Source organism: Danio rerio, chromosome 12 (assembly GCF_052040795.2).
Source record: "Danio rerio strain M-AB ecotype USA chromosome 12, GRCz13ab, whole genome shotgun sequence".
NCBI lineage: Eukaryota > Metazoa > Chordata > Actinopteri > Cypriniformes > Danionidae > Danio > Danio rerio.
Genome location: NC_141032.1, coordinates 35,074,546 through 35,093,591, shown reverse-complemented (window position 1 = coordinate 35,093,591; position 19,046 = coordinate 35,074,546). Strand labels below are relative to the sequence as shown.

General features: G+C 35.8%; 1 protein-coding gene across 36 annotated transcripts in view; it reads right to left on the bottom strand.

Annotated features, from left to right (window-relative positions):
• Positions 1–19,046, bottom strand: part of rbfox3a (RNA binding fox-1 homolog 3a) — an 886,893-nt gene that overhangs the window by 578,671 nt on the left and 289,176 nt on the right. For all 36 annotated transcript variants that reach the window (XM_087276601.1, XM_087276616.1, XM_087276621.1 and 33 more), the window contains one exon: positions 10,866–10,917. The gene's annotated coding sequence lies outside the window, so the exon portion shown is untranslated. The remainder of the gene's footprint in view (positions 1–10,865; positions 10,918–19,046) is intronic.

The following is a 19,046-nucleotide window of genomic DNA, read 5'->3' as shown; positions in this document are numbered from 1 at the left end:
CCATTTAAGTATTAGTACAACGTCTGCTTAATATCTGATGATACAGCACCTGACTATAAGAAACTTTGCAATTACATGTCAACTTACACTAACCCTAACCCCAACCCCAACCTAACAGTCTACTGTACATTTTTTCTAATGAGAATTAGTTGGCATGCAGATGCAATGTAGCTTAAATTCAACAAACGGACCATCAAAATAAAGTGTGACCCATTTTCCTTTAAGAAATGTAGGATATGGTTATATTTTGAGAACTTTCTGAGCCCAGAGCTATACATACTGTATATAGTATACAGAATAATGAAAGTATGTTATGTGTTTGCTTTGAATGTTTTGTGTTATTGGTAAATTTACTGTCCATTGAGACAGTGCTGATTTTAAGACAAGAAAAAAAAAGATCCCTAAATTAAAATAAATCTTTGAGCTTTATACATTGATTATATTGCTTCAAGTGCATAGACGGTAAAAGATATAGACGTAGTATCCGTGACGTCAACCATAGGTTTATGAAGAACCCAAAAAAAGCTACCAGTAGGCGTGGGCAACCGTCGCTATTTTGTTTGCGTGTTATTGCACCAACTGGGGGACACCAAACAAGGGTAAAGAGGCAGAGCGTGAGCGGAGCTACAGACGCCGACTGGCATGTGCTCTTAATAATGCAAACTTAATATAACCTTATATAAACAAAACGGATGAGTTATTAAAAAAATGAACCCCCCACACAATTGTCATGAAGGGTAATATTAGCTATTCAGACCAAAGTCGCTCTTTGTACCAGCCTGTAAACACATTTTTTTTTTCTGCTGTAAAGTTGGCCGTTTGAACAGTGGGCTCAATAAAAATATGCTCCATATGGATCCAGGACTAGTGGAATTTCGATGAATAGCAGCTCCAGTTACTTCCGTGTTGGCTTCCTGCGGAAGAAGGTTGCCGCTTGTTCACGTGGCCTTAACAGTTTTGTAAATCATTTCCCAAAAAAGAAAACATCTTACGACTGCGTATTAAAAAAGTAGTTACTTCTACAGTAACATTAAACAGGCTGCATCTCCTCAACAATAAAACCATTTTTTTTTTTTTAGTTTAGTAGAATTAATTGTTTTACCTAGAGACTTTGAACAGATGTAGTTTTTTAAGTCTCAGGCCTTTGTCTGTTTCTAACTGTAGTGATAACGGGCAATTTGCCAATGAATCATTTGTTTTAACCGGATCTTCTAAGTGAACTGGTCGAATAAGTTTATTAAATTGAATTGTTGTGAAACGGTCACGTAAGTACTAATACAGGGATTCTCAACCGGTGAACCGCGAGATTAAAAATTAAAGCCTAAAATGACTATACTTATGTACTATACTGTAAAAATTATTGATGTAAGGGCACTTCGGTAATGTAATGACTTCGGACTCGGACAGCCTTACTGTAAAATACAGACTTAACCGTGGCTGCACTTCCAACCGCTGCATGTCAACTCAGACTCTACATGCTCAGCTGTATAAAGTATACCGTCACGCAAAAGGTAACGATGATTAGAGTCATAACTAGTTTGTGCGTGACTCGTATCAGAGTCGCACATCTCCGTTGATTCACAAATTATTCATACTCTCTTTGTGTGAACTCTTTAAAATATCAGTATATTTGTCCAAATTAGTGTTTTATAACGCAAGCGCAAGTGTTTTTATAACAGATGCCCACCCATACAGGAGGATTTAGCGGGACTCGGTGGTGTTTTAGTGAACGGCTGTTCACAACTGTCAGCGAACTCCAATAAAACAAATTAATGTTTTATTTTTTTTTTTTCAGTTTTAAGTGATATAATTAATAATAGATGAATAGTAGTCAGTCCAATTCAAAGCAGCAGCTTTTTTTGTCATCTCATGTTGTCCTGTCAGGTTTATTTATTACAGAAAATACCAACACAATCTCACGGCAATTCGTAACTTTTTCATTTAGTGGCTAATTCGTACGAATTCGTACGATCTAATTCGTACATTTTAGTACGATTTGCTCATCCCCCAATGACGGTTGGGTTTAGGGGTGAGGTTAGGTGCCACGCCTCCTTTTTAAAATCGTACAATTTCTTACGACTGAACTCGTACGAATTCGTACGAATTAGCCACTAAACTGCCAAAATGTAAAATACTTACGTTTTCTCGTGAGATCAGGCTGAAAATACTCAATTGTAAAACTCAGTTGTAAAAAAATACCTGAAGAATTCAGGATCTTTGAATCTGTGAGTTAAATTGTTATATTCCGTGTTAATATAATTGTTACATATACATATATATATAGTTTCCTTTTGGCGAAGGGGTGGCGCAGTAAGTGGCACAGCAAGTAGTGATGTTGCCTAACAGCAAGAAGGTCGCTGGTTCGAGCTTAGGCTAGTTCAATTGCCGTTTATGTGTAGAATTTGCATGTTCTCAAGGCATTTGTGTGGATTTCCTCCAGGTGCTCTGGTTTCCCCCACAGTCCAAAGACATATGGAACAGGTGAATTGGGTAGGCTAAATTGTTCGTAGTGTATGAGTGTGAATGAGTGTATATGGATTTTTCCAGAGATGGGTTGCAGTTGGAAGGGCATCCGTTGCGTAAAACATATGCTGGATAAGTTGGCGGTTCATTCCGCTGTGGCGACACCAGATTTATAAAGGGACCAAGCTGAAAAGAAAATAAAGGAATGAATGAATGTTTCCTTTTTTGTATAAAATGCTGAAGAAAAATAAGATAATAATAGTATAAGAAAAATAAGTGTTTTGCTAATAAATAAGGTTTTAAAAAAAAAATTCTCTAGACAATCAGTTTAACAAGTAATGTCAGACGTGGAGATGGACGAGGGCTCTGAAGTGAAAAAGGTTGAGAACTTCTGTACTACCGGATACACCCCTCTGACCAACTCATCTGCTGTGAAAAAAAGAGACCTGATGATGATGATGAGTGTGAGCCAACTCTCTGTTCACCTGCAGCTCTCTTATTGAGTGTGTAATTCAACCTGACTAAGGTCATTTTTATTCTGTAATATATTTTGTAAAAGCCAGTGAAGCAAGGTAAAAAGCAACTTGCGCTACATTTTTTAAAAAAGTAACTCAAATAATATGACTTATTTTTGAAAGTAATGTGATATATTACTCGCTACTTTGGAAAAGTTATATTATTTAGTAATGTGCGTTACTTATAATGTGTTACCCCCAACACTGGAAATAAATAAATGCTCAGGTTAAAGTTTTTCATCTGCTGTACTGTGAAAGGGCCTAATCTATTTGTGATTCCATCACATATGTTGGGAGTGTCGCGCAAATTTATAAATCTAATGGAATGGAACAGACATGTTGTCTTGCAGATTTATTTCATGTTACTTTATGAAACTTCCATATGTTCTGCTGAGCATCTGACAAACTGGAATTGTCACACTCGCGCGGTTCATTTTCGGGCCGACGTGATGAGTAACGCCACCCTTGTAATTCCTTTCAGGTATTCAGGCAAATTCTGCACAAGCAGACGAGCAGTTTGCAAACACCTGGGATTTGAGCCTTCTGACTGGCGGAGGCTAACTTAATCATCTATAATTGGTGGAGTGGTTCTCATTTATAGTGACTGACAGCATCGATCTGTCTCAAAGGTAAGCCATCAGGCCTAATAAATAAAGGAAAAGAAACAAGTAGTCACATTCCAAATGAGCAGAAAAACGGCAACATAACACAATGTAAAAACCAGACCCGCATCATATCTTATTGAGGAGCGAGTCTAATCCCCAGAAACAGAGAGGCTAGATATCGATGTGCATGATATTAAATTTAAAAAACTTGGGACCTTAAATAATTTAAGCGTGAAAGATCACAGAGTATTTGATCTAGTCTCTGTATCAAAACTACATTACACAGGGCAAAAACTGTGACAGAGCCTCAAAAAGAGAACTTTACACTGTCTCGCAGCAGAAATGTCACAACATGAGGGCTTTCGAGATGCTGGAGGGGTGTTACTGGTGCATGGATTCACTCTCTAAAGATTTCAGAGAGGCATGTGCTCACACATATGGTGGAATGCACAAGGATAGGATGTTTTGTGTAGCTCAGAAGAAAAAAATAACATGCATTTGAAAAATCCAATTTTTTTTTTTTTAATGGAAGTTTGCATGCATTATGGTGTATTGTATGCAATATAATAATGATAATTATTTAAACAATAAATAAAAAATATATTAATTATTTACTCTAGGCCATTCATGTGTTCTTTAATTAATGCAATAGCATTTTGTTTACTGGATTAGTGTTAATATATTAATGCTTGTTTAACATTCCAAATTGTAAATTAATTTCTTGATGTATTATAAACTAGGGTGAGACATTATTTTCTATTAAAGCTGGAAGTTATTTTCATAATAGCAATTCTTACAGTTACCTTAATTGTACTGAAATTGTAATACAGTAAAATACAATGAAACAATGCAATCCATCAGTCACTAAAGGCTTACTTGTTCCAGACCTTGGACGCACTGTTCACTGTTTTTTTTTTTTTTTTAACAATTCAGTGTTTACAAATAAATTACATCAAAAAGAACAAGAGTAATCTTGACAAACTTTACATCAGTGTAAAGCTACAACCCTCAAGTAGCCATTGTAGCTAGTTTGTTCTACAATGGAAAGCTTAGAAATAACATATTTGCTAAATTTGTCTAAGTTGTACAGTACACACTTATTAAGTATGGCGTAAATATCATCTTGATAAGAAGATTAATTGCTGTACATCACGGTTTATTCTGAAAACTAAGAATCCTCAGAACAACATCCCATCTAACACATTGGGCTCGATTTTGACGATCCAGGCGCAAAGTGCAAAGCGCAGAGCACAAAAGCAATAAGGGCATGTCAGAATCCACTTTTGCTATTTTAAGGACGGAAAAATCCACTTTGCACCGTAGCGCATGGTCTTACAGGGTTGAGCTTATTCTTCTAATGAGTTATGTGTGTGTTTTGAGAATAAACTAATCAGAGTCTCATCTCCCATTCCCTTATTGACCTTATTCTACAATGCGGAAGTGCGCCTGTTTTCGCGATTGTCTTAGAACTTCCGTTTCAGTCGCCTATGGGAGAAATGACAAGGAATAATAAACGGCAAAAAACGGTCTTGCTACTACAAACAAATGTTTGCATGACTATACAGACCAAGTAGAATAATATAACAAGGAAATATCAGTTTGCAACATCAAACAGCGAAACGAGCAGTTTTTAATGTCTAAAAATGAATGGAAGTGAATGAGACCGGAAGTCTCGTGCCAAAAAGATTCAAATGGCAGCGCCCACTCGTCTGCGGAGAATAAGGTCAATAGAGCCAGTTGTGCTGCGTCATACCGTAATTTGCTATTTACATGGCGGACTTTGTAAGTGGAAAACTGTACACTTAAACAGAGCATCTACAGCGCGAGAATGAGAGATGAGCCTCCTCCTTATTTACTTTCACTCTCTTGGATAGGGAAACGTGTTGTACGTACAGAGATCTATAAGCCGATACATAATTGATTTAGTTTGTTAATCGCAAATATTTGTTTCAAAACAATTTATAAATTCAGTTCTAATTTCCAGCAAACGAATAAATGAATAATAATAACAAAGTGTGTTCAAAAAACTAAATACACATGCTGTGCCCCATATGGTCTAAAACCTGATAGATGGACAAATCTAAGCTTGTTTTTGATAAAAAAAAGTAAATATGGATATAATAAATAATATTGCTAATAATAATAACATTATACAAAATCAAATTGTTATGAATAAACTGAAAAAGCCCCCAGAGATGAAGAAGGCATGAAAATATGTTTTTTTATGTAGGCTAAAAATAATATTTTTTGTAATATTTTAATCCTTTAATTCTTTTTCATTTGTAAAGATAGTTGCGTATTGCTGTATACCCTGTTTGTATGAAGCAATGTGTGAGGAAGGCGCACAACTAACGCGCTCTGCCCTGGACAATAGACCAGCTTTGATTTGATCTATTGTACAGTCTATTTAAGTTCCTCAAAACAGCAACGTGCCAGCAATGCGCCTCAACACGCCTCCTTTTATAGACCAGAACGCCTATGGGTGCACATACGAGCACAAATGCATTTGCTATTAAAACAGCGTGCTGCAAAAAGTCAAAAAGACTCTTGCGCCAAGCTGAAACTAGCAAACAACAACTGCGTCACGCCTTGCGCCGGGTGTATGACAGGGCCCACTTAGTCCACCAACACAATAGCGAACAGTTATTTGTTTGTTTATGTCACTGTTGCTGCCAGAGATCAGTTGTTTACATTGTTTACTATGTTACTTAAATGCGAAAACGGTGGTTTTTTGTACTTAAAAACAAGACGATGTAATAGCTTACAGTGTTACAAATAAATTGAGACTACAAACTGATTAAAAAGTCAAAGTTATAGTTAATAAAATCTAAACAAAGCAGTTGAGTGTTTTGTCAGTCAGTCCCTTTTAGCCAGTAACTTACTTTCTAGTTGACTGATGGAGAACTTAGCCAATGGGTTCATGATCTTTTAAAATATGGTGACATTTATTCCTTTATTGAATACGTTTTTGTTTCATTGGTCTTTTTGCGCAATCATTGGTTCAGTGACCTGTCAATCATTATGTGACATGACTAGTAGGTATTAAATTTAAAGCAATAAATTCAAGGTAACAGAGCTCATACCACATCTACAGTATACATCAAGTTTGAACTCCTTACAAGATTTTGAGTGGAAAACAAAGTGTGTGCTGAAAAAAAAAATCATTTAATTTGAAGACATCAACATGCCACAAAAAACAAACTATACATCTGGTTCATTTGACAATAACAGAAAAAAAGACCCTCAGAGATAAAAACAGAAATTCGAGCACATGATACTAGCTAGGCTTCTGTGTGCTTTTTCCACACGAAAAGCTGGGATGCATTTTGTCTGATTCCACTGTACTCAAAAAAGCTTGAGGCAAAATACATGACCAGAGTAGGTTACTGGTTTGTATCACGATTAAACCTCTGCAATGCTATCGCCGAGCCTTGGGGATCTTTTAGCGAAGAATCGCCTCCGGAAACAATCTTTTGTCTGTACAGATTAACCAGTGAAACATCTCTCATCCAAATTCACCTTGAAAGCCCTGCACCTCTCGAGGAGAATTTCACCTTTCCAGTGCTCTTCCTCGCTCTGTGTCATCAGGCCTGAGGTTTGGGCCAGAGTGTGTTCCTTCCCCTTCAATTCACCACATCTCAATGGCCATCCAAGTCATGCGCAAGAACCAGGCTCTGAGCAATGACTAACAAATTTGTTGAGGAGAAAGTAATGTTAGGTTTGCTGACATTGGCAAGCTATGCCATGCGCTCAGACTGCAGAGAAAAGCAAGAGATAAATTATAAGCCTTGCACATATATCTTTGTTTCTTTTATTGTATGAATTGAATCAATAGCACTATTTGGAGTTTTTTTTCCTTTTTCTTTTTTATGATACAAGACACTTTCCTTTTTTAAGACATAACAACAGTCTGCTCGAGGTTAGATAGTCTTATCCTTACTCAGCAATTCCAGTGAAACTTTCTTTTGTGATGTTAGGCGTAATAATGTATCTTCTGGAACAGCTCAATTTCTGTTCAGCAAATAGGTAACACTTTAGGTTCTCTATGTAATCTTTAATGCGATACCATATATTAGTATTATAGTGGATTAGCTGTAATTTCTATATATATCTGTACTAATGCATGTTTAACATCTCAGTTATGAATTCGTTAAGGACGTGTCTTATGAACCACAGTCAGAAATGACATTTTCTTTTAAGGGACAATCTTTGCCTTCTAGAATTAATTTTAACATACTTTTTTGTTCTACATTAATAAGACAGACTAGTAGGATAGAATAATGTGTCGATTAAAAAGTCCAATATTTTATCAGTTGAACCCAATTGTGATGTATATTTAAAGGGTGCAGTCTCTAGAACCATGCAGGTGTTCAGAACGGAACTGCTCTTGGAGATGTTATGCAAAAAACTCCTATTATAAAAACTGAAGATGTGAAATAAAGCAACTTACCCTTTCAGAAATATGCTGTTTATGAGGAGAGAATTACTGCATTCAACAAGACTATGGCACTTTCAGTACTGATTAACCTGAATGCCTCTGATTGGCTACTACATTCACATGCTTAATGGAATGTGATTGGCTCAGAAGGCTCAAGGGTCTCATTTATTAACATGGTTAACACACAAAACATGGGGGTGGAAATGGGGTGAAATGTTCCCATGCAAAAAGTTGTGATCTATAAAAAACTAACTTGATGGAAAAATATAGGAAAAGTACACTGAAAAAAAAGCATTGGATTCACTACATTTTTACGGTATGTAAGTGGTTCCAAATCATTTATATAGGCTGAATAACAAACTAATTAAGTTAAGCATTACTAAAGTTAATTAGATTGTTTAATTTCAACGCATATAAATTGTTTGCAACCACTTACCTTAAGAAAAAAATAGTAAATTTAATGAATCTTTAGTTTTTTCAATGTAACCATATTTAACTTAACTATCGACTTTCTAATGAAATAAAGGTTTCTAAGCAAATGTTATAAATCAGACCACATGTCTGTAATCTATTAAAGGTACTCATAAAAATACTCATCTGAAAAGATTTTAGTGTTACTTGGGGTTATAACAAGACTTTAGAACTGTTATGACTTGAATAAATATGAATAAAGAAATAAAATAAAGAAATAAAGAAATAAGTTGTATTGTATTCAATGTCAATGAAGTATCCTTGCCTTAAATAGTAACAAACAAGCAAACAAGCAAATAAATAAACAAACAAACAAAAATTTTATTTAATGCGCACAACACGTCTCTCTTTTTTTTTTTTTTTTTTTTTTCTTACAATTCACTTTAATTGCAACATCCAATAGTTCGGTTTAATTATCCATGGGGATTTTCATCCTATGATCTTAAATTTGTGAGACATTTGTTTGTTAATTTTCAGGGCTTGATTTCCCATTTCAAAACCTTTTATGAACAGTAGTATGTTTATTAATGAACATTAGCCTAGATTAATAGATGCCTATGATGATGATAATAAGTAGGGCTATGTTTACACTGCAAGGCTTAGTGCTGAAATCAGATTTGTTCTCATTGCCGTTCACACTGTTGTTATAAATGTGGCCAAAATCAGATTTCCAATGTGAACAGATACTAAACTAACCCGCATGCTTAATAGTACAACTACGCACAGCACAAAATGTCTAATTATGCACACAATGTGTATATTGTATGAAGTGAATAAAGCACTTTGTCAAATTATGTTAATTTTAATATAATTAATGCAGTTTTCACAGACAACCACTGTGTTTTTCATGACCTGTAAATGGTTGTTTTCCAAGTGCTAATGTTCATTTCAATGTTTGAAATCTGAAATAAGTGTTTTGTGATCGAAAACACTGATAATTTGTCATTTATGACAAGCGCACGTCTCTCTAACCACCGGTGTGTAGTGAACTCTTTAAGGGTTAATGAGCAGCCAGTCATTTAAAAAAATGAACAACCTTAACTTTTGGTAAAGTATTTGCCCTGTGTACTATTCTGCTACGCCGCTGAGAACTCGAGGATGTTTGCAGCACAAACCAGTACAGAATAATGACGTGTCAATCAATAATAATGTGAAAGTCACATGATTTTCTGCATAACCGTTCACACTCGGATTGCAAAACACCAGATCTGTATCAGATTTAATGCCACATATAAAAGTGGCACAAATCGGAATTAAAAAGATCCGATTCCATGCGGTTTGGGCTGTTCACACTGATATGACATAAACAGATCTGAGTCACATGTGGGTTGTTCAGCATTAGTCCATGATACCCAGTGCATTATCTTAACCAGTGAACCAGTCAAACAAATGTTCTGCAAAGTTTTCCTTGCTTTAATTAATTCAATTTATAATGTTACAAAGACAACCTTATAAGAAAAATAAAAAGCCTGAAGAATCTGCCCTCATTTATCCATGCATATTTACACCAAACAGAAACACTGTTTCCTTTGCTTTTTAGCTTGTGTCACTGAATTAAGCCCGGCTGCCATTAATTCGCCACCCTGTGTGTTTATCACCTGCAGGCCTTGTCTAAAAAGTGCTCTCCTAAATTGCCAGTTAGCAGATAAAGGCATTTTGTCATGGGGCAGGATTTGGAATTTCAAGGTATAATAAATTATCAAAATATTAAGGTATGTAAAAATTTCAAAAAGAAAGAAAAAAAAAAAGAAAGCAGCAGCAGCATGTGTCTAAATGTGAACGGCCTCCAGCTTTGCTCTGTAATAGAATCTTGGACTTTTCCTACGTAAATTGACGGATATAATTCAAATGAGCTGAAGCGTTTTAAGGTCAGAGGAATATTAAATTCATGCAGCACTGACAAAAATTGTCTGAGAAGAAATAAGAAACTATAAAACACTTTCCACCTGCATATTATCAATATTCACCAAGTAATACTGTGTTTACACTCACGCAGATGGCGGAACGGCGTTAATGTCCACGTCAACTTACATAAAAAGATTCATGCCTTTTTTTATTTACCGTGTATGAAATTAGCTTCAGATTCAACAGCTTTTCATCCACACTCAACGCTTTCAAACACACACAGCACAACTTTTACAGCCCTGGTCCAAAGATGTTTCAATCACGCAGACCTCAACTCTCTAAACTCTGACAATCACACATAAATTCGGCAATTTCTATCTCCATTTTTCCCTTTCTTTCCTCTCATGCATCACACATTCGACTGTCCTCCTCCAAAACAGATAAGCGCAGAACGCGGAAAAAGCAAACCACGACCACGGAAATTCTCTACACGGTGTCGATCAGTAAAATTAGCATGACAATACTCACTGTGGGGAGAAGGGGGCAGTCGGAGCGTGGCAAGTCACTCTGTCCGATGAACCTGCACGAGCGAGAGAAAGAGAGAGAGAGAGAGAAAGAGAGAGAACAGTCAGCTGTGAAAGCACAGTTAAGAGAAGGGAGGGGTGACGAAGAGCCGGCACACACAGAAAAACACAAGAAAAGAAAACTGAAACACGGAGGAGAACGAGGATGAAGCCGAACGGTAGGAGAGAAATTGGAAGGCAGCGGAGGGAGGGGAACATGTGATGAGAATAAAGGACACGTGGGAAGATGCTGTACTTTTAAAAGTTCCACACACGTTTGGGAGAGTTTTCTTACTGTTAGTCAGTCATGTGACTGGGTGAACCAGATACCTTATTTAACCTTGCAGTCTGAGTTTGATTGTTTACCAGAGCAATAGCGGCAAGCAAATAATGAGCTTTATTGCGCTTTGCATGGCAATACAACATGCTTTTTTTTGCAGATTTAATGATTTTTGGGTCGCGATAATGAAATGATTTACACAGAAATGTAAATTGTGGCATTATTTACTCACTCTTTCGAAAGCCTTATGTTGTTATGTATTGTTTGTGGAACACAACATAAAAACTTTTCAAAGAAACTTCATATTTAAAAATACCTCTTTGCTGGCAAAAGCACAGTAGAAGTATTAAATTTAGGACTTATTCCTTATAAATGATTGTGTGATAAACAGGACAACATTTAGTCATTGCTTATTTTAAAACCTATAGATTTTTTTCTCCTTCAGTGCAGTTTCCAATTATATCTGTAAAATGTACGAGGTTGAACATTATATGAACCACAAAAAAGCATAAGTCTTAGGCACTCAAAAAAGTGTTTCCAAAGAACATCGAAACAGCACTTTTTGCTTGATTTTGGATTTAAATTAAATCAACAATCCTTTACTGATGTGGTTGTTGTTGTATATACTGTATTTGCCGGGTGTGATTTTGCCAAGTAAGATACAACCCTGGATTAACATCTAAGATGAACCTCGAACATCATTTCTTTTCGCCAACCTTAACTGTAAATTTTACCCAAAATCAGAGGAGGTCAATAGTCGTATAACAATAATAGATGATAATGTACATAAACTGTGAGTCTAAACTTAATCTAAACTGTAAACCTGTTCCTCAAAACGGATTGGAATGTTGTTTTAGGATTTCAGGATAAATATAGATGTACAGTCAAGCCTGAAATCACACACACACACACACACACACACACACACACACACACACACACACACACACACACACACACACACACACACACACACACACACACACACACACACACACACATATATATATATATATATATATATATATAAAATTTATTTATTTATTTGCAAATCTAATGCAAAGGAATTAATTTACACAGAATTACCACATATATTTTAAAGATAGGCATCACAGTGATACAGTGGGTAGCAAGATCACCACACAGCAAGAAGGTTGTTGGTTCAAGCCCTGGCTGGGTCAGTTGGCATTTCTGTGTGGGGTTTGCATGTTCTCCCTTGTGTGGGTTTCCTCCGGGTGCTCCGGTTTCTGTGTGGGGTTTGCATGTTCTCTGTTTGAGTGGGTTTCCTTCGGGTGCTCCGGTTTCCCCCACAGTCCAAAGACATGTGCTATGGGTGAATTGATCAAGCTAAATTGGCTGTATGTCTGTGAATGAGTGTGTATGGGTGTTTCCCAGAACTGGGGTGCAGCTGAAAGGGCATCCGCTGTGTAAAACATTTGCTGGATAAGTTGGCGGTTCATTCCGCTGTGGTGATCCCTGATGAAAAAAGGGACTAACCTGAAAAGAAAATGAATGAATGATTGAATAAAGATATAAATATGTATCTCACATTAAAAACCTTTTATATTGAGTTAGTGCTTAAACACACACACACACACACAAACCAACACATTCGCTCGTTTTAAAGGGTATCCAATTTCATTGGGAATTAAAATCTCAACCTCATACACAATGTTGTAACATCCAGGAAAACCGATGTATTGATTGTTTCAGGATGCTGGACATTTCACTGTGTTTGGAGTAGTCAGATGTACACACACATACTGTATGTATACATATTCATGTTTAGAACAGAAAAGATGTATTATTTTTGTGTTAAATATTCCCTCAATCTCATATTAACAGGGCAGTGTTTGTCTTGAATATGTGAGTATGTGGGTTTTGACAGTTCGATTAAAGCACTATATCTCTGAACTGCCTTTATAAAGCAACAACACTTTTCTGTCTCTACTGTTGTCCACTCTTTCATACTTGCTCCGTTCTTTTTTCAGGGGTGTTTTATCTGTAGAGACAGTGCTGCTACTAACCAACCAACTAAATGCAATATAAAATATTAATAATAATAGAGTAAAAGTATTAATACATATGTGAATGCAAGCGGTTCTATAATAAATTGTGTGTGTGTACTTTGAAGCACATAACTTGAAATAGCAATAACACACCAATACTGAAACTTAATTACTAATACAGGCCTTGCCTTAGTTGCTGGGAATTATTTGTAGTTGAAAAAGTAGACAAATATGTTACCATCAGGAAACTTAAGGCTACAATCAGTGTTTTAAAGTAGATTTTGCGCTGTATAAAATTACATATTTTTGTTGGCTCAACCAACAATAAAAACACTGAAAGCATATGACATCAGTGGCTAGGTTTGAAGGCAGATTTTTCATGTCTACTATAAACCCATAAAAGAGGAAAATAAAATTATGAAAAAAGAACTTGCACTTGAGAAAAGCCAATGTTTTCATATCACTATTACTAATAATGCGTTCAACAGAACTCATGTTTACAAAAACTCAACACTATTAATGGAATAATCTGGTTAATATGACTAATCACAAAGTTGACAAATCACCCACTTATACATGACCACTTACAGTCCAAAGCACATCAAATCAAATGTACAATAATGACCAATGAGTAAGCTGATTTCAAGATGAATTTAATTACCTACTTTGGTGGAGTGTTTATGGAAAGTTGATGACTAATAGTTTCAGAAGGTGTAAATAATAGAGTGCATTAGTGCCTGTTCATGTTTTTCAACAGCTTTAGTTTCCTAAAACAATTCTCCAAAAGTCTTTGTGAAAGCCTTTCAAGACATGAGCCAAAACAAATTGGTCATTATGAGGAGCATCAGAACATTACAAGCTTATCTTAAACAAAGTCTATGCATATTCAAAGAAAAAGCATGGAGAAAAAATCTGCATATCCAACTCACGAAGCACTGCGAATGAAATGATTTAAAAACAAATAAAAAAATAGATAGATAATAATAATACATTCATTCATTCATTTTCTTGTAGGCTTAGTCCCTTTATTATTCTGGGGTCGCCACAGCGGAATGAACCGCCAACTTAAAATAATAATAATAATAATGAATTAAAATTGTTGGTCGCACCTACAAAATCATATTAAAAATGTGAATATACAAATTTTTACACATTTAAATACCATATACAGCATCATAAATTTGCACAATTTCGCTTTTAAATGTCTGTTAAAATTTTAAAATAATAATTTTAAGATAATACATAAAAATATTTGAATTAATGCAAACTAATTATTTTAACAAAGCAATTAAAAGTCAATAAACAACCCCAGAGCTTACATTTGGTCTGTCGTTAATGTTTAGAAGTTCTTGCTCGTTTCTAAGAGAAAATGAATGGAGCTTTTCTGCTGTGCCAGCAACAGTTTGCCTAAGAAAATACTGATCCATAACAGCATAAAAAAAACAAAATAAAACACTATAATACTTATTGTGTACCGGTGAATCCATATGCCATGAAATCTCTGTAAACATCAAATAAAACCGGAACCTGAATTTCCATTGGACTTCTTTTCCTCCTCATTTCAGGAGACCACAATGCAACAAGGTTCTATCTTCTTCTCTGATGTGTGTGCATGTGTGTGTATGTGTGTCTCCTTCTCTCCTCAAGTGACAAAAGCAAGACCCCATTCCTAATCTGACCCCAAAACAGCAACGAAATCCCCCCGGCCTTATCATCCTCAGCCTGGGCTCTGTTCTCGCTCTTCTTTCATATCCCCTGCCTCTCTTTCTTTCTTTCATTCTCTCTCTCTCTCCGTCACTCTCCATTGCATCTTCTCTCCCCAGTATAACCTCTTCCTCTGTCTCCTTCTCTCTGTAAACGGCTTTCAGCCGAGCAGAGATTACCTAGACCATGCTCTTCAGAGCAGCTTCAAAAAGGGTGCTGTGGGCTGCCAGCCTGGATAACGCCCCCCTCCCACTTCTGCCCGGGTGGAGAGAGGGAAAGTCACAGGAAAAGTGGCTTGGAAAATGTTTGCAGAGAAAGAGAGAAAAGAAATACAGTAGATGCAGAGGATGTCATATGATAGTAACATTCACACAATGCTTGGAACTGATGAATATTATTCACTAACTGGAGTGACTCCTGAATTTTCCTGTTCACTCAACAACTTCAGGACAGATCTGAATATTTGAGAATGCAAAGTTGAAGTGAAATGATCATTTTGTTATTATTTTTAATAACATAAAATATAATAAAATTTACTAAACCAACATTAAATATATCAATGAATATTATATTTTTGAAATCATCAAAAATATACATATTAATAAAATAAAATAATTCATTAATTTTCTTTTCGGCTTAGCCCCTTTATTAATCAGGGATCGCCACACTGCAATAAACTGCCAACTTATCCAGCATATGTTTTACGCAGAGGATGCCCTTCCAGCTGTAACCCATCAGTGGGAACCACCTTTACACTTTTATTCACACACATACACTACAGACAATTTAGCCTAACCAATTCATCATTAACGCATATCTTTGGATTTGTGGAGGAAACCAAAGCACCCGGAGGAAACCCACACAAACACAAGGAGCAAACTCCTCACAGAAATGCCAACTGACCCGGCCGAGGCTTGAACTAGTGACCTTTTTGCTGTGAGGCGACAGCATTACCTACTGCGCCACTGCAACGTCCAAACTAAATAATATAAAATAAAATATGTATTCAAAACTTAGATTCAGCGACAAACTCACTCCCAAATACAGTTTTTGAAGCTCACTTAATTTAACTATATAATGACATTATCTTTTAACATATTTATCACTCTTAAACCAGGTAGACATCTGTATTCTGCTGCTGTGTCTACACAAACACTGTGGGTACAACTGAAATGGATTAAATGCATATCTCTACTAACTTCATAGCTTCAATTAAAAACATACAGAACTTTGACAGCTTACCAGTGATTTAGTTTAGTATGTTGGGGTGATGATCTGTGATTAGAAACAAACTCAAAACAGTTTTGTTCACTTTTGACCACATTACAGGTTGACCCTCCAATGCATTAGCATGATGAAAGCTTAATTTATTAGCTGAGATGCATTTATGATTCACAGAAAAAAGGGCAAACAGTGAAAACACTGTAATAATGGCACCAACGCAATAGCCAGGAAATAAGTGCAATGTAATTTAACTTTAGGTTGATGTAGGATAAAAATTTTCTTAACCAAGTTTATTGTCCACTATGATAAATACAGCAACCCTGAACTTCCTGCGTAGCATTAAAACATTGAGAGGGGTGTGCATAAGTCAATCATCTTAAAGCTCAACCAATAGTGAAAGTTTAGGGCGTGGTTAACTCTAAAAGGCGGAGCCAAATGGTGTAGAATCTTGGTTGGCTTGTTACCAGGGGAACAAACTCAGATTGGCTTATATAAAAATATGGTCATGCATAAAAATATGGTCATGCAGTAACTGACAGTAATGAACCAAGGACAAACACTGGCCGATGCTTTTAAAAAATATTTTGATGGAATTTTGGGGATTTATTCAATAGTTTCTTCTCAAGAGGAAAGCTATACTGACATTTTATTTTTTGCCACACAACAGAACTGTTTACTGTTAAGTCCCATATACACTAGTAGAATATTGTTGTCACAAGGGAGACGCTGACAACAGACGTATGGATCCAAAGTCAAGTTTATTAGAAAGGTCAGGCAAGCAACAGCCACAACCTGGGCAAACAGGTGTATGCAGGCAAATCCAAAGTTGTTGTCATTTAACAGGCAAACGATAAATAAAGGTGACAAGGTATCAAAATGAGAAAACAAAGCAGAGATCACAGACGGAAGGACCAGACTGAGCAATGAGAGTCTCAAAGTGAGCCATATATATATAAGTGTAGTGTAATCAGTCTATGAACAGCATCAGCTGTGTGAGTCTAGACAATAGAGACTTGGAGCAGGTGTGTGTGTGTGTTTGTTGCATGACAGGACTTGTAGTTCATATTGAGATAGGATTGTAGTCCTTGTAAATATGAATGTTCTCCAACAATCTATGAAGGTCAGATTGCGGGTGATTGTGACAATTGTACATATGATAAATAATCTTAATCATTTGTGATGTAGGGGGTTTTTGGGCGTCAGAGAAGTGCTAACATGTCTTCACATTTGTGATCTTTTTTAGTTTCAATTAAAAAATATTAATAGCTAAAATCTATGACATTGCATTAGGCACAAACTGTGCTACAAAAATACTGTAAGTAAGCAGCAGGATTTTTTACATATTTACACATTTATAAAGAAAAAGGTTATGAATAGGGTTAGTAAAAGAAAAAAAACATATCTTAGTTATATGTTATGTCAATTAAATTTGAATGCAAATATAATATTGTTTGAGGTGTTTTGTTATGTAACTTGACAGAATGACATTACCAAGACGTTATAATTTGTCATAAATCTGTTGTCATGAGTCCATTACAATTGTCTCATGTACATGTATCTGATCACTTTTTTTAAATGGAAAATGTCTAAATACCTGGTCAAATCATTTTATAAAGACATCATTAATATTTAATGACGTTTTAATCCTAATTCAATAATTCAATAATTCAATAATTAAATATATATATATATATATATATATATATATATATATATATATATATATATATATATATATATGTATATATATATATATATATATATATATACATAAATGAATATATATTTAATATATATTCATTTATGTTATAAAGATAATAACACAATTGTAATGGCCTTATTACAATCATGTTTATGACAGATTTATGGCAAGTTATGTTGTCCTAGAAAAGTTAAGACAATAAAATCTGAAAAATCATCATCTTTGTCTTAAAAATTACTGCAAATAATGAAGCAAATGAAGACATTTGTCGAGAGCATAAAATCTCATTCATAATATGACATGTCATGATTATAAAGGTTTCCTGACAGTCTTAAAAAAACCCAAATTAAATTGAAACAAGGCCAGAAAACAGAGAGAAACAATATTTTCAAAAACATACATGTTCTAAATGTGAAAGACAACAGTTAAAAAAAAAAAAAAAAAAAACACAACTTTATGTCACCTCTAATATAAGACAAAAATAACACAACCCTACAAGCACCGTCCAAACTGCAAGGCAACCCACAGACCAAACACTTTAACACCTGTAAATTAACACACTAATTCAACATCTTTCAGCATTAAATGCCTCCTTTTAGCATTAGGCTTTTTTACATCCATAAGCACAGTTCAGAAAAGCCTAATCCCTTCTATGTGTAATCTTTGATGTGCATCCCTCCCTGTGTAAACCCAATGCTTTTTTTCCTCTGTCACCGTGTCCAGCCCTGTCTCCGTGTTCAGCGAGACATACTCTCTTGCCCTCTTGCTCCCTGAGAATGTCCAATTAGAGGAAGGTCGGATCCGGTAGCCATGTGTGAGGCAGCCACTTATTCTGTTACCGTTGGCCGATCCGTCACGCTCTTCTCTGGCTTTCTTTATTTTATTCTTCCTCCCAAAGGGCAGTGGCTAACTCTATCACCGGGACAAATGACCCATCAGTGGCACCATTCATCAGCCGCCTCAGAATCACTTGCTTCGGCCGCAGTCCCACCCATCCACCCCGTGTGAAAATACTCTGGCTTCCCCCAAAAAATGGTGAGCTTTGTGTGTGTGTTTGCATGCAGGTGGGCGTGAAAGCTAAAAAATATGAGAGAATGCACTTTTGTGGCTAAACTGCATTATAAATCTCCCCCACAAGCAAAATAAACCTCTAAAATAGAACCACCTTCTTTACCAAACGTATACACATAAGCCCTTTGTCTGCTTTTATTTGCCTGTCAGTGTTGT